The sequence below is a fragment of the Elephas maximus genome, chromosome 27 (genome assembly GCF_024166365.1).
Source record: "Elephas maximus indicus isolate mEleMax1 chromosome 27, mEleMax1 primary haplotype, whole genome shotgun sequence".
Taxonomy (NCBI): Eukaryota; Metazoa; Chordata; class Mammalia; order Proboscidea; family Elephantidae; genus Elephas; species Elephas maximus.
The window spans coordinates 26581620-26606744 of record NC_064845.1 but is presented as its reverse complement, the minus strand read 5'-3'; the positions used below and the strand labels follow the sequence as shown (position 1 = coordinate 26606744).

Here is a 25125-nt window from a genome sequence, read left to right as displayed (position 1 = left end):
TGACATGTATTAGGGCTCCTAGCATTGTCCCTGTTTTTTCTTAAAGATAAGTTAAAGAGGCTGTATTTTCCCTATATAACAGACTTCGGACCTTTGTCGAATATGAGATGCTCATAGGCAGAAGGATTTACATCTGGGCTCTCAATTCTCTTCCATTGGTCAGTCTGTCATTGTATGAGTACCAGGCTGTTTTGATTACTATGGTGGTAAAATCAGGTAGTATGAGGCCTCCCACTTTGTTCTTCTTTTTCAGTAATGCTTTACTTATCCAGGGCCTCTCCCTTTTCCATATGAAGTTGGTGATTTGTTTCTCCATCTTGTTAAAAAATGTTGTTGGAATTTGGATCAGGATTGCATTGTATCTGTAGATCGCTTTGGGTAGAATTGACATTTTTACAGTGTTGAGTCTTCCTGTCCATGAGCAAGTTATGTTTTTCCGCTTATGTAGGTCTCTTGGTTTTTTGCAGTAGAGCTTTGTAGTTTTCTATGTATAGGTCCTTTATGTCTCTGGTTAGATTTATTCCTAAGTATTTTAAGCTCTTGGGGGCTACTGTAAATGGTATTGATTTGGTGATTTCCTCTTTGAAGTTCTCTTTGTTAGTGTAGAGGAATCCAACTGATTTTTGTCAGTATTGTACATTTCTACATTTCTTTAATATTTGAGTATTTTATAATAAGCAGGAGAAATCTTATAAATTTTTTTTTAAAAAATCAGAATTCAACATGAATTTTATTTTGTTGCTCCATTTCTTAAATTTTTTATTTCTATGTTTTAGAATAAATGGTTATTACCCTCTTGCCAGCTATGGAAATGTAGTTGTGGTAATAATAACATTAAATTTGTACAGCCCTTCAGAGTTCCCACAGCCTTTCATGTCATCTTACTTGATTCTGGGAGATGAGCAGGCCAGGTAAGGTCAAGTTTAGATTTTACGAATGATGTTCAGAGTCAGGAAGGGTGAGAATCCAGCTCGGTCTTAAACATTCTCTAGCAGGAGAGTTTGGCGTTTACTATTTGTAAAGTCGTCAGATTTGGTGCATTATAAAACATAGTCATTAATTGTTGGTAATTAGAAAAATTCAGAGGAGCCCTGAAAAGTTTTATTAGATCAATTACAAAACCTACAAAAATACATACTTGGTCCATAATTTTAATTCATGTTCTCAAAAGCACTTACGTTGTCCCAAAAGTTAATCTTCACCATGTTCCTAATCAAGTTCCCACTGTGCTTTTAAATTCTAGAACTTTAATCTAGAGGAGGGATGATTGGGGGGAATTTATTGATTTCTGACTAGACATCCACAGTGGTTAACAGGTTTATGTATGCATGAAGCTAAATTCTTAAGGTAGAATTCTGTATCCCACATAGCACATGGGTAACTATTTACAAAGGTGACCTGTAATTACAAAGTGCTTTAGTAATATTATGAGAACTTTGATTTGCAGAACTCAAATGCTTTCATAACATTAACTCATTCACTTTCACTGAACAGATAAGGAGAGGTTGGGGGACAAATAGCATCCCTATTTTGTCCGCTGGAGTTGATGAAGTAAAGGGAAAGGAGTGAGGTACTGAAGATAATACAAAGCAAGAGCAGTTGGACTTTCTTTTTAGTTTTGTCATGATTGTTGCATTCACTGTTATGAGAACGTCTCCATTTGGACTAGAAAGTGTAATTTATGATGATGAATCTAATTTTAGGTAGAAATTGTTTCTAGAGCATCAAGGTATGGATATGTCAAAGAATACTGGAAGGCTTGTACTATTAATCTGCATCGTTTTTAATCTTGCAGATTCTGATATTTTCATTTTTTATGGCGCTAAGGATAAGCTTTTTGTTGTAAGTGAAGCATTATAGTAATTTGACAGTTCTGGCGTAGGTCCCCTTTCCTGCATCCAGACTGCCCTTGGACTGAAATCGATCCTCTAAATATGAAGTCTATGCCAAGAGATACAACTGATGTGGGGAAAACGGGACTTTTTAAAACCAAGTCTGACGTCACACATTCGTGTTCTAACCATCTGTACCTTTTATTAACCAGGGGCTGGTGCCGCCTGGGAGAGACACAAGCGCACAACAGTCTTCTCCCACACAATCCTGGAATGGGAACAGTGTGCAGCTGCCTAAGAAAGAGAAGCAGTTTCAGAGCTGTAGGATGGCCTGGAGGGGCGGGGGGTTGGGGAGTGTCTGTGTGTGTGGCAGGGTTAGGGAGTTATTCCTCTTCTCCTCCATCCAAGGACGATACTTATTAGAAATTTTGCACATCGTTTTTTATATTTAATTGATTTTTCTCACGTGGGAGACAGAATCCTTCAGGTGCATAAGAAGAAGGGGAGAAAAAAGAAAAAAAGCAAGCCTGGCAGGGGGGCTTTCCGAGAGGGGGTCAACAGCCTTGCTTAGGATTGGGACTGCAGGCAAAAAAAAACTCAGGCGTCCACAACCTGTTTGGCTGCAAATACGCCTCCCTTCCTTCTGGAGAGCCAGCACCGTCCCTCTCCCCCTGGATTGCAGCCTCCAGGCGTTACCTCACACCCTTCCAGTGCCTCCACCATCCTCCCCAAATCCCGGACCTTTGGGGTGAGGGGAGAGGGGAGACAGAAGGGTCTCCATTCTACCTCGACATGCAAGTAGCGGCCAGTTCGCCTTCCCCACCTCCCTATGACCTTGGTCACCGCCCAGGTGAGGGCAGCAGCCCCCAAAACCACCTCTCACCCCTGGGCTCCTTCGACCCTCCCCCACCCAAGCCCAGGGGCGCATCCTCACTCTTCCTCCAAATGCGAGTCCAGGTCACCCCCGAACCCAGGCCGCTATGGAGAAGGCAGCAGCCCCCAGGTTCCCACCTCTCACGCCTGCCCATTCCCGCCCGTCGCCCAGCTCCTTCATCCTCCAAAGCTGGAGGCCCATCTACACTCTACGTCCACGTGTGAATCGCAGGCCGTTACCCCCACCCCCTGTCCCCTTCAGCCCCGGGCTCCGCCCACCGCACTAGGCTGCGCGCCCAGGAGCCCGTACACCTGGCCGTCCCACCCGCGGCTCCGCCACGTTCCCGACTCCCCCGCCCACGGCAGCCGCAGCTCCGCGCCCACCCCTCGCGGCTTCCTCCTCCCCGCCCTCTCCCCCTCCGGCAAGTGGGGGGGGGGCACCAGCGAGCGCAATGGCGTAGCCAATGGGCGCTCAGCTTACTCTGGCCTCTCCCCCGGGCGGCGGCCAATCGCGGCGGGCGGTGGTGGCAATATTGGGGAGTGGAGTTTGGAGCCGCTGCTGCCGCGGGCTGGAGCGGCGCTGCCGCGGGGGCTGACAGGGTATTTCGGGAAGGGGGCGTGAGGGGGAGGAGGCGGCAGGGGCTGTGGCGGCCGCTCGGGCAGCGTGTGGAGGCGGCCGAGAAAAAGAGAAAGAAAGGAAGGAAGAGGGCGTGGAGTCCTTAGAAGGAGGAGGCGGGACCGGCCGGGCTCCTCACCTCTCGGTGGCGGCGGGCGGCCCGGGAGGCGGTGCCGCCCCCTGCCCGCGGACTCCTCAGCTCAGCCGGCCGCCGACCCGCCGGCCCCTGGCAGCTGCTGAGGCCACCGGCGTGGCAGCGGCGGGCCGGGGCGTCGGCGGAGGCTCGAGTTGGCGCGGAGGCGACCGCCATGGCGTTCCTCAGACTCCGCGACCAGGTAGGTGAGGGGCGACGGAGGGGCAGCGCTCCGACTGAGGAGGAAGGGAGGTAGGGCGGGCCGCGGACGTGGGCCGCCTGGACGCCTGCCCGGCGGGGTGGGTGCGCGGGAGGCAGGGGTCCCGCCTCGGGGACAGGCGTCTGCACTCTCCGTCCGCGTGTGAATCGCTAGTGGTTACCCCGACCCGGTCTCCTTCAGTCCCGGGCTCCGCCCACCGCGCTGGGCCGCGCTGTCGGCCTGCGCCTCCTGTCGCCTGCCAGGTGAGGCTCAGGCCTGACAGGTGGCTTCCCGCAGGCGGACGGAGCGGCGCGGGCGGCCGGGACCCAGGGTCACGACCTTGCTTGTTTGCTTCCCCAGATAGTTCCAGGCACTTTTTTTCCTGGTTCAGAGCAGTTGATTCTGCTTAGGGAGTAGTTATTCAACGTGCAGGTTGCCAGACTTAGTTTTTTTTGGTATCTTGTGCACGTTCTTGATTACTTGGCTTGGGAAGAGCTGGTCAGAGATTACTTGAAGTGCCCTAAATACTCGTGACTTTCATGGCCTGAAAAAAATATTTTGTGTGTAGGAAGGAAATCGCAACGGTATCAGAATGATTCGTTCGCCTAAATACATAGGTAAGGAGGCTTTCAGGAGATGCAGGCGCTTGCAAACGTTTGTATCTTTCCTTAAGGGAAAAGGAAACGTGAAATTTACCGAGTCGTAGGAAACTTATTAGTGCTAAGAACTTATTTTTGCATTCCTCCCTTCCTTTTGTGAACAGAAGGTAATTGGACAGATTTGAAGGAAGAGTTACTCGCATGCATTGGGAAATTATTCCATAAATCAGTACCTGTTTTGCAAAATAATGGGGGAGAACTTGAGATGTGCTTTTTAATATTGTTTCTTAGTGAGTATTGTGCCTTGCGTTCTGAATCTAAGTAGTATTATGAATTCTTATTTCGTAAGTGAATTTTATGTTTAGGCTGGTGTTGAAGGTGTGTATCATTTGGTAGCAGAAGGGGTCTACTTGGTGTTGACATCATCTCAGGACATGATACTTTGAAAAACTAGTCAGTCAAGTTTATGCCTTTCATTTCAAATTGTAGGACTGCGCTGTCCAGTATAGCCACTAGCCGGAAAAAACAAAAACAAAAAACCTGTTGCCCTGGAGTCCATTCCGACTCATAGTGATCCTATAGGACAGAATAGAACTGCCCCCATAAGGTTTCCACGGAGCGGCTAGTGAATTTGAACTGCCGACCTTTTGGTAAGTATTGTAGCTCTTAACCACTGTGTCACCAGCCACTAGTCACCTGTGGCAATTAACATTTAAGTTAGTTAAAATTAAATCAATTTCAAAACTGACTTCCTCAGTCCTGCTAACCACATTTCAAGTGATCAGTAGCTACATGTGACTGTTAACTATCCTACTGGACAGCACAGATAATAGAAGATTTCTGTCATCAGACAAAGTTTTATTGAACAACACTGTTAAAGAATAACAAGCAAAGCACAGTTGAAATAAAACAAATTGGTTTCTCTTTGGAAACTGATTCGTGTACAGTTATCTCACATTATACTCCAAGGGGTGCGAAACTCAAGATCTAGATTTTCCTCAAATTTTTACCATTCTAAATAACTTTGTGTTCCCGTAAGTAAAGGCTGAGGTAATGATTGTTAGCTTTCTTGAGTTTCTAATCCTGTACTTTTGGGAAAGTTATTTTTATGATTTAAATTATGTGTTAGGGATTTGGTGAACTTTTAGGAGAGCACACTATTTTATTCACTGTCAGGTTTAAACAGAAAGAGGATTGTGTTTTCAGTTGGTCATAAAATCCAGTTGCCCCTTTGTGTATGGTATTTAGGAATTGCACTCATGAAGTGACTGTGATGCTACTCCAGTTTTATATAATATCTAGTAATACTAAGTGGTAAAGTTGATCTATTTAAACATCACCTGTAAACTTGAGGGTACTTGGATAAGTTAATAAAATGGCCTGGCTCAGAGCAGGTAGAAGAGCATTGAGGTTTACCTGTAAATCACTAAGCCGTTGGTTGGCTTATCTTGTCTCTGTTTTGGCAGACATTGAGAAACGAGTTTAATTTTTAATTTTGCCTAGTTTGAACGGAATAGCTGTTTCAGAAGTCGTCTTGTATGTTGATACTTTAGAGTTAGAAGTGATGGTAAAAGTGAAATGGGACGTAAATACTATTTGAACTTTCTCATCTACAGAAAAAGCAGCTCAGCTAAGATGAATTACTTTATTTGGAGGAAAGCAGGATGAGATCTGAATAAGTACAGGTGAGTTTTAAAGCTGGAAGGTACTTGACATACATTTAGCTCAAAGAATAACAGGTAAAGCATAAAACGAATTGGCTTCATTTACATTTGAGGCTGGAAGTAGTAGAACCTACTTTTCTAGATCTGTTTCCATATTCATCTTGTATTTTGTTTTCTTCTAGCTTTGTAAAATACAGCCTAATATGTACAAGCTGTAGATGGGTAGTGGTCATTTTTTCATTGTGCGTTTAAGCATCAGGAGACTTAGAGATGGTTTAAATATAAAATCACTGAGCAAATAAAGCAGTTTGTTCAAATACCGAATCAGTAATCTGAATGAGAGAGCTTTCCTTCATCTTATGCCAGTACCTAATTATGTGGGTAAAAAGTTATTTCTTACTACTGTGTATTAATTGGTGAAAATAATTTAAGACTTTTTAAACTAAAATTAATTTCTTATTCTTTGTAGAGTAGAAACATGAACTTTTCCCCAGATTATTTCGCTTTAGTTTACACAGCATGAATCTGTAATAGTTGTAGGGTTTTGTTCAACAGGTGTTGCTGTTGGTATTTTTCTCTTTCAAGTTAATAAAAATGTAATCCTACATGATGGAATTTTAACTTATTAGTGGTTCATAGTACATTCATTATAATAAGAAAGATAGACGATCTTTGTTTAGATCAGGGATCACAAATTCACATGCCTATGGGGACTACAATAGGGAGTGATGTCTGGAGATCACAGCATGTAGGAGCAGGTATGTTACTTGCTGCCATTGTTAACTGTGCAGGTATGCCTAGTGTCTTTAGAACTCCTTTTTTTTTTTTTTAAGGAATTCAGCACTCTGGATTCTTAATACAAAAATACCTTTTTGTAAGAATTTAATGCTATGGCTTTAAAAAGGGGCTTGTAGGGAGCTAGCTTGCAACCTGTAGTTTTAATCAGCTTGAGAAAACAAAGTACTAAGTAAGATTCCTATTGAAAAGTTTTCTTCAAGGTAAAATGACCAAATTGATCATTGGTCATAAACTTTAAAAAATTGAAGTATAATTTAGGTCACATATATTGAAAGCTATATATATTGACTCGTGGTTACCCCATGTATACAGAGTAGAACTGTGCTCCATAGGGTTTTCAAGGCTCTGACCTTTCAGAAGCAGCTTGCCAGGCCTATCTTCTTAGGCTCCTTTCAGTGGGTACGGACCACCAACTTTTGGCTGGTAGTTGAGGGCTTAAATATTTGCGCCACCCAAAACTGTGAGATGTAATTTATATAACGTGAAACTCACCCTTTTAAAGTGTACAGTTCAGCGATTTTAAGTATATTCACAAAGTTGTGCGGTTATTACCACTGTCTAATTTCAGGTCATTTTCATTACTCTGAAAAGTAACCCCATATCCCATTAGCAGTCACTCCCTATTTGTTCCTCCCTTCAGCCTCTGGCAATCACTAATCTGCTATCTGTCTCTATGGATTTACTTATTCTGATTATTTCATATAAACAAAGTAGTATAATATGTGGTTCTTTCTGTCTGACTTCCTTCATTTAACATACTATTTTTAAGGTTCACGTATGTCGTAGTATCAGTCAGTTGGTTGTAAACTTTTATATTATGTTTCCATTGCCATCGAGTCGATTCCAACTCATAGTGACCCTATAGGACAGACTAGAACTTCCCCATAGGGTTTCCAAGGACTGGCCGGTGGATTCAAACTGCTCACCTTTTGGTGAGCAGCCTCTGTAGCTCCATGTCATGTTTAAAACCAAACCCAGTGCTGTCGAGTCGATTGTGACTCATAGCGACCCTATAGGACAGAGTAGAGCTGCCCCATAGAGTTCCCAAGGAGCGCCAGGCAGATTCGAACTGCTGAGCCTTTGGTTAGCAGTCGTAGCACTTATCACTACGCCACCAGGGTTTCCATATCATGTTTAGGGGTTCCTAAAAAAGTTCCTATATTTGTATGCTATTTCACTGCTTCCTGTAGTGTTTGTTGATGTTGTTGTAAGGTGCTGTCAGATCAGTTCTGACTCATAGTAACCCTACGTACAACAGAACGAAACATGTCTGGGCCTGCGCCATCCTCATGATGGTTGTTATCCTTGAGCCCATTCTTGCAGCCACTGTGTCAGTCCATCTCATTAAGGGTCTTCTTTTTTCCTGGTCCTCCCCTTTACCCTGGCAAACAGGTTTCATGTCAGCTTCCAGGCTAAGACAGCCTAGGAAGAAGGACCTGGCAGTCTACTTCTGAAAAGAATTAGCCAGTGAAAACCTTATGAATAGCAGCAGAACATTGTCTAATATAGTGCTGGAAGATGAGCCCCCCAGGTTGGAAGGCACTGAAAAGATGACTAGGGAAGAGCTGCCTCCTCAAAGTAGAGTCCACCTTAATAATGTGGATGGAGTCAAGCTTTCAGAACCTTCATTTCCTGATGTAGCACGATGTCTTACATACTTTGGACATGTTATCAGGAGGGACCAGTCCCTGGAGAAGGACATGATGCTTGGTAAAGAGAGGGTCAGCAAAAAAGAGGAAGACCCTCAATGAGATGGATTGACACAGTGGCTGCAGCAATGGGCTCGAGCATAAAAATGGTTGTGAGGATGGTGCAGACCGGGCAGTGTTTTGTTTTGTAGTACATAGGGTCACTGTGAGTCAGAGCCAACTTCACGGCACCTAACGACAACAATCTCTTTATCAAGCATGATGTCCTTTTTCAGGGACTGGTCTCTCCTGATAACTTGTTCAAAATATGTGAGATGAAGTCTCATCATCCTCCCTTCTAAGACGCATTCTGGCTGTACTTCTTCTAAGATGAATTTGTTCATTCTTTTGGCAGTCCACGGTATAGTCAACATTCTTTGCCAACACCACAACTCAAAGGCATATATATACACATAAAATGTATGTATTGCATATATAATTTGGGATGTTGTTATGTATGTTTTCTGAATCTGTTTTATAACTGGGGCTCCCTTCTGGGTTAGTGGTCATTAGGTGAGAATTCTTGATATGTTGAAGGTTTTTATGAACAAGCTTTTTAGTTATCTAGTGCTCCATAAGTGGGTGGTACCATAAGTGGATGGCTTTAACAGGCAGAAATTTATTCTGTCAGAGTTTATGAGGCTAGAAGTCTGAATTCAGGGCTCCAGCTCCAAGGGAAGGTTTTCTCTTTTTATCAGCTCTGGGGAAAGATCCTTGTCATCAATCTCCCCCTGGTCTAGGACCTTCTCAGTGCAGGGAACCTGGATCCAAAGGATGCGCCCTTTCCTGTCTCTTCTTTTGGCGATAATGAGGTCTGTCTCCTCTCTGCTCCCATCTCTCTTTTATATCTCAAAAGAGGCAACCCAATTCTGTAGATCGTGTCCTGCCTCATTAATATTATGTTGTTGTTTTTGTTGTTAGGTGCCGTCGAGTCGGTTCCAACTCATAGCGACCCTGTGCACAACAGAGCGAAACACTGCCCGGTCCTGCGCCATCCTTACAATCGTTGTTATGCTTGAGCTCATTGTTGCAACCACTGTGTCAGTCCGCCTCGTTGAGGGTCTTCCTCTTGTCCGCTGACCCTGTACTCTGCCAAGCATGATGTCCTTCTCCAGGGACTGATCCCTCCTGACAACATGTCCAAAGTGTGTAAGATGCAGTCTCACCATCCTTACTTCTAATCAGCATTCTGGTTGTACTTCTTCTAAGACAGATTTGTTCATTCTTTTGGCAGTCCATGGTATATTCAATATTCTTTGCCAACACCACAGTTCAAAGGCGTCAGCTCTTCTTCGGTCTTCCTTATTCATTGTCCAGCTTTCACGTGCATATGATGCGATTGAAAATACCATGGCTTGGGTCAGGTGCACCTGAGTCTTCAGGGTGACATCTTTGCTCTTCAACACTTTGAAGACGTCCTTTGCAGCAGATTTGCCCAATGCAGTGTGTCTTTTGATTTCTTGACTGCTCCTTCCATGGCTGTTGATTATGGAACCAAGTAAAATGAAATCCTTGACAGCTTCAGTCTTTTCTCCTTTTATCATGATGTTGCTCATTGGTCTAGTTGTAAGGATTTTTGTTTTCTTTATGTTGATGTATAATCCATACTGAAGGCTGTGGTCTTTGATCTTCATTAGTAAGTGCTTCAAGTGCTCTTCACTTTCAGCAAGCAAGGTTGTGGCATCTGCATAACGCAGGTTGTTAATGAGTCTTCCTCCAATCCTGATGCCCCGTTCTTCTTCATATAGTCCAGCTTCTCGGATTATTTGTTCAGCATACAGATTGAATAGGTATGGTGAAAGAATACAACCCTGACGCACACCTTTCGTGACTTTAAACCAATCAGTATCCCCTTGTTCTGTCCGAACAACTGCCTCTTGATCTATGTAAAGGTTCCTCATGAGCACAATTAAGTGTTCTGGAATTCCCATTCTTCGCAGTGTTATCCATAGTTTGTTATGATCCACACAGTCAAATGCCTTTGCATAGTCAATAAAACACAGGTAAGCATCCTTCTGGTATTCTCTGCTTTCAGCCAGGATCCATCTGACATATCATAGCAGTTAGGATTTACGACACATAGGATAATCACATCAGATCACAAAATGGTGGGCAATCACACGGTACTGGGAATCATGGCTTACCCAAGTTGACACACATTTTACGGGGACACATTTCAATCCATAATAGTAGGGTTGGCATATCTCAGTGAGTAGAGAGAATAACTTCACTACTATTTTAGTAAGTTCACGGTTGATCTAGTACCCACTAAGGGGGTAGAACATCGTACTTTGAACTTTGTTTATGGAGGCACAGGGGAAGATGATCCTTGAAAAATCTTGTAATTTGGGGTACAGAATGCATGAAGTGTCTGAAGAACACTGAGGCCCAGATATTGAGGTACTTTATATCAAGGGTACTCCTTTTCTGCTGGTGACTGTGGGACACCCAAGAGCACATTAGGTACTGTGTCTGCCCTGAAGGATCTTATTGGCTATGAGAGGAGAAAAGATACAAATAAATACAGAGTGTGTGAGATACTTCACATGAAAAGCGTTGTGGAGGTCGAAGACAAACATAAAAAGCATATTATTTGAAAATATAATGAACAAGTGTATTTTATGTTTCCTAACTTTTTGTATAATACAAGGAAACCCTGGTGCTATAGTGGTTAAGGGCTATGGCTGCCAACCAAAAGGTTGGAAGTTCTAATCTACCAGGTGCTCCTTGGAAACCCTATTGGGCAGTTCTACTCTGTCCTATAGGGTCACCATGAGTCAGAAATCGACACGACGGCAACAAGGGTTTTGGTATAATACAAGGTAGAACATGGTGAACTCTATAAGAGATGTAGGTAACTTGTCTCAGAATTCAGAAAGGAGCAGATGATCTGATCATGGACAGAGGGACACCGTCCCGGCAGGGGAGGTTTTTTAGGTTTACCTGGAAGTATTTGTAAAAAGCAGACAGTTGTGCATGAAAGCAAAAAGAGGGAACCATAAGGTCAAGCCAGAAAGAGGATGGTGTGCCTGTGTTGGAATAGTAAAGAGAGAGAGAGTGCCATGATTGGTGCAAGTAGTTGAAAAACAACGAGAGATAAATTACCTAGGTTAACTGTGACTACATTATGAAGTACTTTAAATATCAGGCTAAGAAGTTTGGATTTGATTGGTAGGCAATGAGAAGTCATTATAGCTATGCTTTCTTAGAGTCTGTGAAGGACTTGGAGAGAAATGTGAGTATATGTACTTACTCAAGAGGGCCCATAACTTTTTTTAGATTCTCAGAGGGGCCTATGACCCCTGAAAGTTAAATTACCACTGTATTACAGGTTTTAGAAGAGTAGATTACAACAGACAGATAAACACCCAAGGCCAGTTGGGTGGCTATTGCTGTAAATCAGATTGTATGTAATCTGTTTGAGTATAAACTGAGGACATTAAGTACTAACCAAAGTTTGAACGGAAGTGAGTATATGTTTAAAGGTCCCACATAGCCATATTAATGGCTCACTTGTAAGTACAATTGAGAGTGACTGTCATATATTTTGGAAACCCTGGTGGCGTAGTAGTTAAGTGCTATGGCTGCTAACCAAAGGGTTGGCAGTTCGAATCCGCCAGGTGCTCCTTGGTAACTCTATAGTGCAGTTCTGCTCTGTCCTATAGGGCTGCTATGAGTCGGAATTGACTCGATGGCACAGGGTTTGGTTTGGGTTTTTTTTTTTAATTGTATATTTTTGTTGTCGTTGTTATTTAGTCCCAGCAGGATAAATTAAACTTCATGAAAATGAAGTCAAACATTGATTAAGGCAGTAAAAAAGAATCAGAGAATCCAGGTGTTTAGATTTGGGTTGTGTTAGGTTTTTCAGCATTTTATCTTGTTATTTGGTTTTTATTATTCTAGTCTAACATAAAATTGATATTTTGTGAATGTACTCTGGGGTGAAGTGACCTTGGAAAAATGCTGTGTGTCTGGACAGAGTAGTTCGGGATGAAGTCGTTTTGTTTTGGATAATGTTCCTGGTAGACGGCCACATGAAATCAAATCACTCACACAGTAATACTTCTGATTGAGAACAAAATTTAATGAAATCTCCGGTTATTAGTATGTTGTGTACAAATATAAAGTTAGAATGATTACAATTATCCTATGCTTTTTAGTTTTTATTTCCACCATTCCCCATTCTTATTTATATGATAACTATCCTCCTTATTTGAAGCTCATTAAAAAAAAAAAAGAAAAAATTACTAACATTCTTCTCTGTATTTTCTGATTGGCATAGAAAACAGTCTGGATGCAGTTATTACTTCACAGCTTTAGGGAAAAGGCCACTTAATTTATTAGTTTATTATCAGCTTAAAAGTCAATCTTTTGTACTTGTAAGGGTTTAAGGCCACAGATAACATTAAAACATGCAGCATAGGATAATTAAAATACTTAAAAAGTAAAATCAGGTAAGAAATATTTGTTCTAAAACTTAGAATGAGAGTTATTACAATTGAGCGCTACATTTAACTTCATTTCCTGTTATCTAAGGTATAAAAAAGAGAGATTGGTTTTATATTTTATAGTATAAAATATAAATAATTTTTTTTGTATATTTTATATTTTTTTAATATATTTTATAGTAGGGAGCACAAATTACTTTGGAGAGGTAGCCTTTTCCCTTGCATCAGTTTCTGGATTGAAAAATTTGATCACTTTTTCTTTTTTAGGTAGCTTTATTGAGATATAGTCACCTACCATATAATTTACCAATTTAAATTATACAGTTCAGTTCACAGAACTGAACAAGTATCATTACGATCAATTTTAGAACATTTTTCTCATACCAAAAAGAAACCCCTCACCTCTAAGCTGTCAGTCCCTAAATGCGTATCCTCTCCAGCTGTAGATGACCACTGAACTGTTTTTGTCTGTGTAGATTAGCCTTTTCTGGATATTTTGTATAAATGGGATTAAATAACATATGTCCTTTGTGATTGTCTTATCTTTGGAGATGTATCTATTAAGATCCTTTTTTCCTTTTTTAATTGGGTTATTCGTCTTTTTATTATTGAATTGTAGGAGTTGTTTATATATTCTAGATAGAAGTCCATTATCAGATACAACATTTATCAGATTTTTCTACCAGTCTGTAACCTGTCTTTTTGCTTTTGTGATGGTGTCCTTTGAAGCATAAAAGTATTTAATTTTGATGAAGCCCAATTTATTTTTTCTTTGGTTACTTGTTCGTTTGTTGTCACATCTAAGAAATATTTGCCTAACTCAAAGTCATGAAGAGTGTAGTGGGTTGAACACTGGTCTTGAAAAAGACATGTCCAAGTCCATACCTGAGGATCCTGTAAATGTGATCTTACCTGGACAGAGGGTCTTTGTAGATGTAATTAAGGTAATGATCTCGAGATGAGGTCACCCTGATTAGCGTGGGCTCCAAATCCAGTGGAATGTCCTTGTAAGAGATAGAAAAGGAGAAGACTGAGAGACCTAGAAACATATGGGAGAAGGCAATGTGAAGATGGAGGCAGAGATTGAAATCACGTACCCTCAAGCCAAGGACGACTGGAGCCTGAGATGCTGAAAGAGGCAAGAAAGAAGTCTCCCCTAAAACCTTTGGAGGGAGGGCAGCTGTGTAGACACCTTGATTTTAGACTTCTGGCCTCAGCTGTGAGAAAATAAATTTTTGTTGTAAGCTACCAAGTTGTCATTTGTTATGGCAGTCCTAGGAAACTAGTACAAAGAGTTGTATAGTTACAGCTCTTACGTTTTGGTCTGTGATCCATTTTGAGTAAGTTTTGCATATGCTATGAGGTAGGAGTTTAACTTCATTTTTTTGTGTGTCTAGACTATTCTTTTCCCATTAAATTGTCTTGGTATCCTTGTCAAAAATCAACTGACTGTAAATGTGAGGATTTATTTCTGGCCTCTCAATTCTGTTCCAGTGGGCTATATCAGTACCATACTGTCTTAATTACTTGTAGCTTTGTAGTAAGTTTGGAACTGAAAAGCATGAGTCCCCCAACTTTATTCTTCTTCTTCAAGATTACTTTGGCTTTCCTGGGTTACTTGCATTTCCACATAACTTTTAAGATCAACTTGTTAATTTCTGCCAAAAAGGCTGTTGGACTTTAATGGGAATTATATCGAATCTGTGGATCAGTTTGAGGAATACTGCCTTCTTAGCAATATTGTCTTTCAGCCCATGAACATGGGATGTCTTTCCATTTATTTAGTTTTTTTTTTTATTTCTTTCAATGATGTTGTTTCCAGAGTACAAGTTTCTTAATTTTATTTTCAGATTGTTTATTGTGTATAGAAATACAGTTGTCTTTTGTATATTGCTCTTGTACCCTGCAACTTTGTTGAACTTGTTTATTAGTACTAATAGTTTTGAATGGATTCCTGAGCATTTTCTGTATATGAGATCATGTCACCTGTGAATAGAGAGAGTTTTACTTCTCTCCAGCCTAGCCTTTTATCTCTTCCTGTTGATGAATTGACCTGAGCAGAATCTCTAGGACAGTGTCGAATAGAAGTGGTGAGAGTAGACATCCTTATCTTGTTCCTGATCTTCTGGGGAAAGCATTCAGTCTTTTATTTTAAGTATGATGCTAGCTGTGAGTTTTTCATAGATGGCCTTTATCAGTTTCAGGAAGTTCCCTTCTATCTCTAGTTCGTTGACTGGTAGCTTCTTATACATGGATAAGAAGTTCCCACCTTGGGTCCATGATATAGCCATATAACTAGAAGGAAAGATCCCCTGGCTTTAGCCAAGGTCGTATATTGTCGGAACTTGTCCATTCTCAAGATTTCTAAATATTGCTTTTTTATTAGTGATTCTCAAATTTGTGATTCTGGTTTTGAATTTTCACCTAAGTTCTAATCTCTCTGACATTTGCTTATTTGATGATTCCAGTTAGCTACCAGTCTGCCATTCCAAATTCAGCACGACTTTATTCATGCATTCATTTGATTGATTCATTTACTGTACATTGAGTGCTATTCCAGACTCCAAAGGATACGAGAATATGTTTGGAGAAATGTCTGGGGTAAGAATGGCTCCAACACAGAGGACCCGGTGTGTCAACAGAGGACCCTCTTGGAGATATGCAGGGGCCGTATCACGAAGATCCTGTGAGCTAAGTTCTAAGGAGTTAGAACTTTATTCTGAAAGTAGTAGTGAGCCACTGAAAGATCTGAAGCAGGAAATCAGTGTCAGATGTGAATCTTGAACAAATCGTGAGGAAGGAGAGCTAGTGTAGAATATATAGATTGATGTTGAAAATGAAGCTGGAGGTTGGGGAACTGGTAGTTCTATCATTTGAAAAGAAAAGAAAGCCTGAAATAAGACAGTGGCAGTGGAGCTCTGGTGGCACAGTGACTAAGAGCTACAGTGAGCTGTGGCTCCTAACCAAAAGGTTGGCAGTTCAAATCCACCAGCCGCTCCTTGGAAACACTGTGGGGAAGCTCTGCTGTGTCCTGTAATTAACTTGGTGACAGTGTTGGTTTTTTGTTTTTTAAGTGGGGATAGATGGTAGATTTTTAGGAAGTCAAAAATGGATAGTACTTGGTAACTGGATTATAGAGGCTGAAGGAGCAGGACAGTACCTCCATGATTCCTATGGTTTTAACTAGGCGGCCTAGGTGGTTAGGGAACAAACAGAGGGAACTGGTTTGGCAGGAAGATGAATTCATATTTGGATATGTTGGGATGCTAGCAGGACATCTACATTGGAGAAGTGTTATAGTTGTTAGTTGCCATCAAGTTGATTCCGACTCATGGCGACTCCATGTGTGCAAAGTAGAACTGGGTTTTCAAGGCTGTCATCCTTCATAAGCCAGTCATCAGGCCTGTCATCCAAGGCACATCTGGGTGAGTTCAAACTGTCAACCTTTCGGTTAGTATTCGAGTGTTTTCAGCGTCTGCACCACCTTGGAAATCCTAGGTGGTTAAATGTGAGGCTGGATTCAGAGAAAAATGTTTTAGGTGATAATTAACGTGAATGAGGTCACTCAAGGAATGAGCAGGGCTCGCGGTCAGTGAGAGTATAATGGAGACTATAGGATGAATAGAGAAAAGGAAACCTGAAATGAAGCTACAAGAGGTAGGAAGAAAGCTACGAGAGGCTGCTGTTACAGGCCAAAGTAGGGAAGAATTAGCTCAATTTTTCGTTATCCTTTAGTTTTCCTTTTATCCAGTACATTGTTTTAAACTTTAACATGAAAATTTTTTGTTTTGCTTTTCCCATTTGCCTCATGGTCTTTACTACCTAAGCCAGTGTTTCCTAACTTGGACATACATCACAGTCAGTTGGCGAGATTAAATGCAGGTTCTTTGGGTCCTGGTAGGCCTGCTGAATGAGAATCATCTGGGATAATACCTTAGAATCTGTATTTTTTAAAAACTTCTGTGATAAAGACTTGCTCTTTACCAAGCTTGTTTCTTTTTATCCCTGATGCCAGCTAACCTATATTTACTAGTCCCTTTGCTGTTGGGGATGGCCATATGATTGAGATCTTTCCATAGGAAATTAAGCAGAAGTGTTGAGTGTCACTTTATCCACCGCAAATACGAAGCCCCCTCGATCGATCCTCTCTCTTCCCCACCTGCTGTCTGGCAGTTGTAGGTATGACAGAGCAACATTGGAAACGAGGGGTCAAATAGAGCTGAGCATCTGTCAGCCTGGGTCGTCTCCACCCTCCTCAAACTGATCATTAACACTGATTTTGGTCTTTCTGTATGCAGGGATTAAAAATAAACTATTGTGTTATGCCACAGTTTTGGAATTTACGTATTATACCATCCATTGTTACATTAGCCAGTATGGTTTCTTAGATTACTATTAAAGGATCAGAGTTTGGGAACCATGGCCCTTTGTCTATGCCATTTGTATTTTTAAACTCATTTATGTGGTAGTCTTCAGTTTCAAACAACGTATTGCATTAGGCAAATCTGCTGCAAAGACCTCTTTAAATTATTAAAAAACAAAGATGTCACTTTGGGGACTAAGGTGCATCTGACCTAAGCCATGGTATTTTCAGTTGCCTCATATACATGTGAAAACTGGACAATGAATAAGGAAGGCTGAGAAAGAATTGATGCCTTTGAAGTACGGTGTTGACGAAGAATATTTAATATACCGTGAACTGACAGAAGAGCAGACAAATATGTCTTGGAAGAAGTAGCAGCCAGAATGCTCCCTAGAAGCGAGGATGGTGAGATCGTGTACTTCTGGCATGTTATCAGGAAGGACCAGTCCCTAGAGAAGGATATCATGCTTGGTAAAGTAGAGTGTCAGCAAAAAAGAAGACCCTCAACAAGATAGATAGACACAGTGGCTACAACAGTGGGCTTAAACATAGCAAGAATTGTGAGGATGGCGCGGTTACTGGGCAGTATTTCATTCTATTGTACATAGGGTCGCTGTGAGTTGGAACTAACTCGATGGCACCTGACGACAATAGTCTTCAGTTGTTGACTTACAGGGACTGTAGGTAAATATTGTGTTTTTTTTTTTCTGTAATAATTTTAATGGAAATGGTTTTGTTAACATCCTGATAATTTTATTAAATGACAAACATTTGCATGCTTACTGCCTCCTGGTCTTTGATGCTGGAGATACATCTATATATAAAACAAAGGGTCTGCCTTCTGGTATGGAATAAGGTGGACTCAGATAAGGGCAAGTGTCTTACCTGTACTTTGGAGCGCCAAGGGAGAAGTGGCTAATTGAACCCAAGGTGGAGTGGGTGGAGTCCTTCTCGATGTTTATATCCCTTTTGTAATATTGTTCTCTTTTGTACTCGTTGGACAGGAGTCATACATAACCTCTTTAAAATATCCCTTTAAACGAAAGAAACCAAACCTGCTTCCATTGAATCGATTCCAACTCCTAGTGACCTTATAGGACAGAGTTTCCAAGGAGCGCTTGGTGGATTCCCTTTAGAAGATCGAAAACCACAAGGACATGTTGGGTAGATTTGTGTTCCGTGGGGTGTGCCGAACATGTGCCTTTTCTTAATCTCCATCACTAAGAAAATTATTTAAGAGAACTATAAATTTTCATCTTGATGCAGATTATATTGTTAAATGTTGCCTGCAATTAACAAAGAAAAAATGTGAAGAAAACCTTATTGATGATATTTACTCTTTCCCTCTTCCTTTGCAGGGAAATTTTGGATTGGGAATGGTGGAAGTCAGAAAGAACCTACTTTCTTCATAAACATGGTATGCGAAATCTGTGTAAGTTCCATGGGGTAAAATCACATAATTAATCAAACAGGACTTGGAAAGCTCTATCTATCTGTCTTGCCAAACCCATGGCTGTCCAGTTGATTCTGACATGACGACTCCATGTGTGTAGAGTAGAACTGCACCCTGTAGGATTTTCTCGGATATAGTCTTTATGGAAGCAGATCGCCAGGTTTTTCTTCCGTAGTGCCACTGGGTGGGTCCGAACCTCCACCCTTAAGGTTAGTAGCTGTGTGTGTGTGCGTGCGTGCGTGCATGCGTGTGTGTGTGTGTAGTTGGGTGCATTTGTATATGAATAATAAACAAGAGTCTTCTATATTGCATAGTTCTCTAAATACTTAGGGATATCCCCCAGTTTTGAAAGCTTACACGCTAGGCAGTGTGTGGTTGCAGTGTCAAACTGGATCGTTACCAGCATGTGGAAAGTGTTCCCAGGAGAACTATAAAAGGCTGAGCAAGTGAGAGCCACAACCTGGAGAAATAGGCGTGCCATGTTCTTGGAGTTTGTTGGACTTGTTTGTTAACAACAGTTGGCTTTTAAAGGATATGTAAGCAACTGCAGCGTCAGTAGGGTTGAAACCAGGTGACTAGATCAGAGTAGCAAGTGTAATATTAGTTAGGCAAGACAGGTAAGTAGCCTAATCCGAGGTACGAGCAAGTAGTTAGAAACTAGCGTGTCTGTGAGAGCCTGCAGGATTCAAATAGGGAAGATGTCTGGGATCAAGAGACTTGAGTAAATGAGGCCAAGGAGCTATGTAACCTTGCAGACATTCTCATGTGATCTTGTAGCAGGGACAGTGAGAGAGAACTGGTTAGAGTATTTCCTAATAGAGAAGCTAGTCAAGGGGGGAAATGAAATATGGGCTGTATGTCCTATAGAAATGTTTCTGTGTGATTGTGTATATGTTCAGTAATGGCTAATCTACTCACTTAACAATGGATGAACTTGTTATTTTAAAGAAACTTACTGTAAATGATTTGAAATATGAAGTCCTTTAATAGAATAAGTTATCTTTTAGCTTATCTTTTATCATAAAACTGAATTTCTGTATATCACCTTCACTTAAATTTAGGTGCTCTGACGGTTTGACTGTTACAGTTGATCACTACAGAGACTATTTTGCATGTTCTCATGAATTACTGGAGTCCTGGTGCCATAGTGTTTAAGAACCCAGCTGCTAACCGAAAGGTCAGCAGTTTGAATCTACCAGCCACTCCTTGGAAACGCTGTGGGGCAGTTCTGCTCTGTCCTGTTGGGTCGTTATGAGTTGGAATCGACTCAACAGTCTCAAGTTTCAGGTTTGGTAAGTTACTGGCTTACAGATTCAATTAATGTCAAGTGAACTCCTTACCTGCTCACCTTGTGCCTCTCTTTGCTCCTTGTAGCTGCAGTTCTGAACTTGAAATTTCTTTTCTCTGACCACAGCTTCTTTCATTCTTGGTTCTTTCAGTGAACCTGAGCTTTGTTGTATTAAGCCTACTTCGCTGAGTTGATCGGTTCAGTTTGGCCACAAACTGACCTCTGGAGAATCCTTGACCTTTTGATTTGCAGAGTCCTGGTTAGAGCAGTGTTTTTCAAAGTGTATGCACTGCTAAAGGGGCAAGGTGGGCAAACCTCACCTTTGTCATTTCCTTGTCACCACTTGCATGGCACTTTGTCTCTCTTACCCTTACCACCCAGAGTTAAACTAGACCTCATCCCTGGCCACCTAGGGCCAGGTCATTGGGTACCAGCCGTAGGCTCAGAAGTCTGCACAACTCCCATCACTTCAGACCAGCTGGCCCCTCTCTCTCTCTCTCGTCCCCTGGAACTAGCCTGTGCAGCCTTTCTCTGTCACGCAGCTGCCCAGACCTGGGTCTTCACAAATCTCTGTCCTGCTAGCCCCTGCTGGCTTATTGCCCCCTGGGTTTGCTAATTCTCTATAACTGCTTATAAAATTCACAGAAACTTTTTAATTTGTTGTTGTTGTGTGCTGTTGAGTTGATTCCAACTCAGAGCAACCCTTTTGACAGAGTATAACTGCCCTATAGGGTTTCCTAGGCCATAATCTTTACGGGAGCAGATTGCCAGGTCTTTTCTCCTGTGGAACCACTGGGTGGGCTCAAACCACTGGTTAGCAGCAGAGGGCTTAACCGTTGTGCCACTAGGGCTCCTTTACTTGTACCTACATTTACCCATTTGTTATAATAAGAAAGAATACAAGCAAAGAAAGACTTCAGTTAAGGTCTGGGAGAGGGCCCTGTGGCGCAGCGCAGAGACAGTCTCTGACTTTCATCTTTATCCTCCCATCTTGTCAGCTGGGGATTATGTGCCTGATGATTTTATACATGCTGTTAGTTGATGAGGACTGAGGAGGGATGGCAGGAGCTGAGACTAGGGGAGGAAGAGTATATAGGGGCAATTCTAAACTAAGGGGCTTGAAATTTATTCTTACAGCTGTGGGGTGGTAGCCATTGGAAACGTTTATTTAGAGTTTTGTCATTCAATTTGAGCCTTTAGGAACCGACTTTGCAAAGACTGGGCTCTGAATGCTTAGAGATGGCAGTGACAAATCACAGGTTCAAAGAGGAAGGTGAATCTGCCTTTTTCTCTGGAATTGGTCCTTCATTCTTTTGGGCAGTTAAAAGCTGTTTGTATCCAAGAAGCTACTTCATTGCAAGCACGAAATATTTACAAATTTGTGACAGAGTGATGTGGAGAGGGAATCATGAGAGCTCTCTGTGAGGTTTGTACAGCAACAGTTTGAGAAAACCGCTATTATGGGAGTCCCCGGCTGGTGCAAATGGTTAACGTGCTCAGCTCCTAATGGAAAGATTGGAGGTTGGAGTCCACCCAGAGGTGCTTTGGAAGAAAGGCCTGACAATCTTCTTACAAAAAAACAGCTGTCGATAACCCTGTGGAGCACAGCTCTGCTCTGACATACGTGGGGTTGCCATGAGTTGGAACTGACTGGACAGCAACTGGTGTTTTGGTTTGTTACAGGCTGAACAGATTGTTTTATTGTTTGTGTGTATGGAGTGGGGTGTGTACTGAAAGCCTAAACATCCTCTGGCATCTTATTTATTTTTGACTGTTCAAGGAAGGCTGGGCTGATAATAGCAGTGCCTTTTAGGTTTTTTTTTTTTTTTTTTTTTAGTAGTTGACATAACAGGGAAGTGTTTGGCCTTTTACTTACTTGGAACCCACAGCTCTTTTTTTTAAACCATAGGTAGGCTAGGTAAGAGGCTTTGTACTTGCTTCTTAGAAAAATTTAAGAGCAGTAAATTGACTGCCTTCAAATTTTTGCTACCAGTTCTTCACAGAAGTACAAAATGCAGAACCCTGCCTGATTTCTTTGTAAACAATCCTTGTGATTGTCAGCTTGCCAAGGGATGCTTTTTTGTTTTGAGTAATTTCTGGGGAATACCTTGCTTTGGATCACCCTTAGTTATTGCCCAAAGTTGCCTTCGGGAGTACAGGTGCTCTTTTCCCCGCTTATTCATAAAACCATTAAATTCTACTTTTTTCAGGAATTTAACATTGTTTTCATTGAACTGATGTAAGTTAAAATTGAAACGGTGAGAGAATTTACCTATTTAGTCTTGAGCTTAAAATTTCCCAAAGAGTAGGAGCCATAGTTTTGCCCACCACCAAACATAGAACAAGTAATTTTGAATGTATGGACATGATTATGTCATGGCCTTTCTAAATACAAAAATACAACTTTCACTTAGAACATTGAGTACTTTGATAATATCTTTACTGATATTGGTGAGAATGTAGTGAAATTGGTCCCATTATAGTTTTTTCTATTTGCCTTTTTTTTTTTTAGTAATGTTTTAGGTGAAAGTTTACAGAGCAAATTAGTTTTTCATTAAAGAATTAAGAGACAAATTGTTTTAGGACATTGGGTGCCAACGCTTTGATGTGTCAACACTCTCCACTTCACGCCGGGTTCCCTGTTTCCATTTGTTCACTTGCCCGTCCCTTCCTGCTTTCTTTATCTTTGCTTTTGTGCTGGTGTGTTCATTTAGTCTCATAAACATGGTTAAATTATGCAGTCAGTTGCTCAGGTGTGTTATTGTCCGCCATATAGACTTGTCTCATGAGGGAGCCTCTGGAGTACTTTTGTACCGAGTTAAAAGGGTATCCGGGGGCCCTAGGCTTGTGGTTTCTCAAGGTCCCTCAGACCAGCAAGTCTGGTGTTTTTTTGTGTGTTTGAATTTGAATTTTGTTCTACATTTTTCTCCTGCTGTGTCCAAGGACCCTGTATTGTGATTCCTATCAGAGCAGTTGGTGGTGGAAGCCAGGCACCATCTAGTTGTTCTGGGCTCAGCCTGGCAGAGATTGTGGTAGTTGTGGTCCATTCGTCCTTTGGACTAAACTTTCCCTCGTGTTTTGTGTTTTTAATAGACTGAGGTAATCCTGTTTATTTGTCTACATGTTTATGGTGTCTCCCTGTACTGGAATGTGAACTTTAAGAGGACAGGGACCATGTGTCTTTTATGTATTGCTGCATCCCTGTCATGGATTGAATTATGTCCCCCTCAAAAATGTATGTGTTTACTTGGTTAGGCCATGATTCCAGTATTGTGTGGTTGTCTTCCATTTTGTGATTGTAATTTTATGTTAAAGAGGATTAGGGTGGGATTTTAACACCGTTACCAGGTCGCATCCCTGATCCAGTATAAAGGAAGTTCCCCAGGGGTGTGGCCTGCACCACCTTTTATCTCTGAAGAGATGAAAGGGAAGTAAGCAGAGAGTTGGGGACATCCTACCACCAAGAAAGCAGTGCCAGGAGCAGAGATTGTCCTTTGGACCCAAGGTTCCTGTGTGAGGTGCTCCCAGACCAGGGAAAGACTGATGACAAGGACCTTCCTCCAGAGCTGACAGAGAGAGAAAGCCTTCCTCTGGATCTAGCGCCCTGAATTTAGACTTTTAGCCTACTAGACAGTGAGAGAATGAATTTCTTTTTGTTAAACCCGTGCGCCTGTGGTATTTCTGTTACGGCAGCACTAGATGTCTGAGACAATCCCTATCACCTATTACAGTGCTTTGCGTATAGTGGACACTCAAGTAATTGCTGAATGAATTCTGATTTGGTGTGGCTTAGATGGTATCCTGACGTATATTAAAAAAGCACCTCAGGTTATTTTGATGTGCACTCCCATGGTTGAGAAACCTTGGTCTATCTTCCCTCTCTAATGCGCGTGAGATATAGAAGATATCACTCCTGAAATTGGTAATCTCATTTCCCTAGTAGAAAGTTTAATTTGGTAATGTTATTCAGGTGTTGTTTGTAGGTGGGACTCAGAATGGACAGTTGCATTCCATCATCGAATAATTAAGTTTAGGAAAGGTAGGAAGATAGACCTAAAATTGAATTTATTCCTTTTTTTTGTTTTGTTAAAAAAAAAAAAAACAGTCAAGGTTAGACTTCCTAGGCGGTTTTCCTTCAAAACACTACTTCTCAATGTTGGGTCGGATAGGATTTTGCTTCTGGGGGACATATTGACGTCTGGAGACGTTTTAGATCCCTTGTGGTCAGTGGTTAAGCGATCAGCTACTAACCGAGAGGTCAGCAGTTCAAATCCAGCCCCTCTGTGGGAGAAGGATGTGCTGGTCTGCTTCTGTAAAGACTAAAAAAAAAGACTACAGCCTTGAAAACCTGATGGGACAGTTTTACTCTATCTTATAGGGTCACTATGAGTCGAAATGGTCTCCACTGGCAATAGGCTTTTTAGTTTTAATTTAAATATGCACATATCTTACATTTTAAAGACTTGTTTGTATATGTAAGTCAGTAGTTTTCAAAGTGTAGTCCTTGAACCCTTAGGAGTAAAACCTGTTCATATTAATACTAAAATATTATATGCCCTTTTCGCTTTGATGTTTGGATTAAAGATACAAAAGCAATGCTGAGTAAAACAGCTGATACCTTAGGAGGAAATCAAGGCAGTGGCACTGAATTGTCTAGTAGTGTGTCTTCTTCTCTGTCATGAATACTTCACGTCATACAGTTAAAAAAAAACCTCATTTTTCCTTCAGATTCTTTTTCAGTACAAATTAAATTTTACTCTACTTGGCTCTAGAGTATCTGTGTGATAAAATGGGTATGTGCTGCAGAGGAAAAGAATTTGTGTGATTGAGTTGCTAGCTCAGCTACCCCCCTCCCCATTTTCATGTAATATCTTCTTTAATTGAAAGAACAACTGAAAAACCATGGTTATTCAGACTTGGGTATTTGGCAAACATTTCTTTGAAAATGAACAAAATGAAATTGGAGCTTTCAGGCAAAAATTAGAATTTGGGGATATCTGTATGGGCCACCTTGAGCTTGATAGCATTCTAGTAAAGACATTCGTGGTAATAATGATAGTAATAGTGATATTATATAATGAACTGTGTCAACATTTGGAAGAACTGAATAACTCAGTAAACCAACATTTTCCAGATGGCGTTATGAAATCACACGTAGGTAAAGATCCCAT

The 25125-nt window shown here is 41.4% G+C and overlaps 1 protein-coding gene and 1 long non-coding RNA gene across 8 annotated transcripts in view; both read left to right on the top strand.

The window, feature by feature from the left end:
• Positions 1 to 25125, top strand: part of LOC126068310 (ral guanine nucleotide dissociation stimulator-like) — a 1065244-nt gene that overhangs the window by 415283 nt on the left and 624836 nt on the right. The window lies entirely within an intron of this gene.
• Positions 3312 to 25125, top strand: part of LOC126068357 (uncharacterized) — a 41585-nt gene continuing 19771 nt past the window's right edge. The window contains exons 1-5 of one of the 4 annotated variants that reach the window (XR_007515620.1): positions 3313 to 3656; positions 4742 to 4902; positions 5869 to 5937; positions 18572 to 18630; positions 19728 to 19958. This is a non-coding gene — a long non-coding RNA (uncharacterized LOC126068357). Of the gene's footprint in view, positions 3657 to 3681; positions 4271 to 4741; positions 4903 to 5868; positions 5938 to 18571; positions 18631 to 19727; positions 19959 to 25125 lie in introns of those variants that run through there. The other 3 variants (XR_007515621.1, XR_007515622.1, XR_007515623.1) reach the window with 3 other exon arrangements.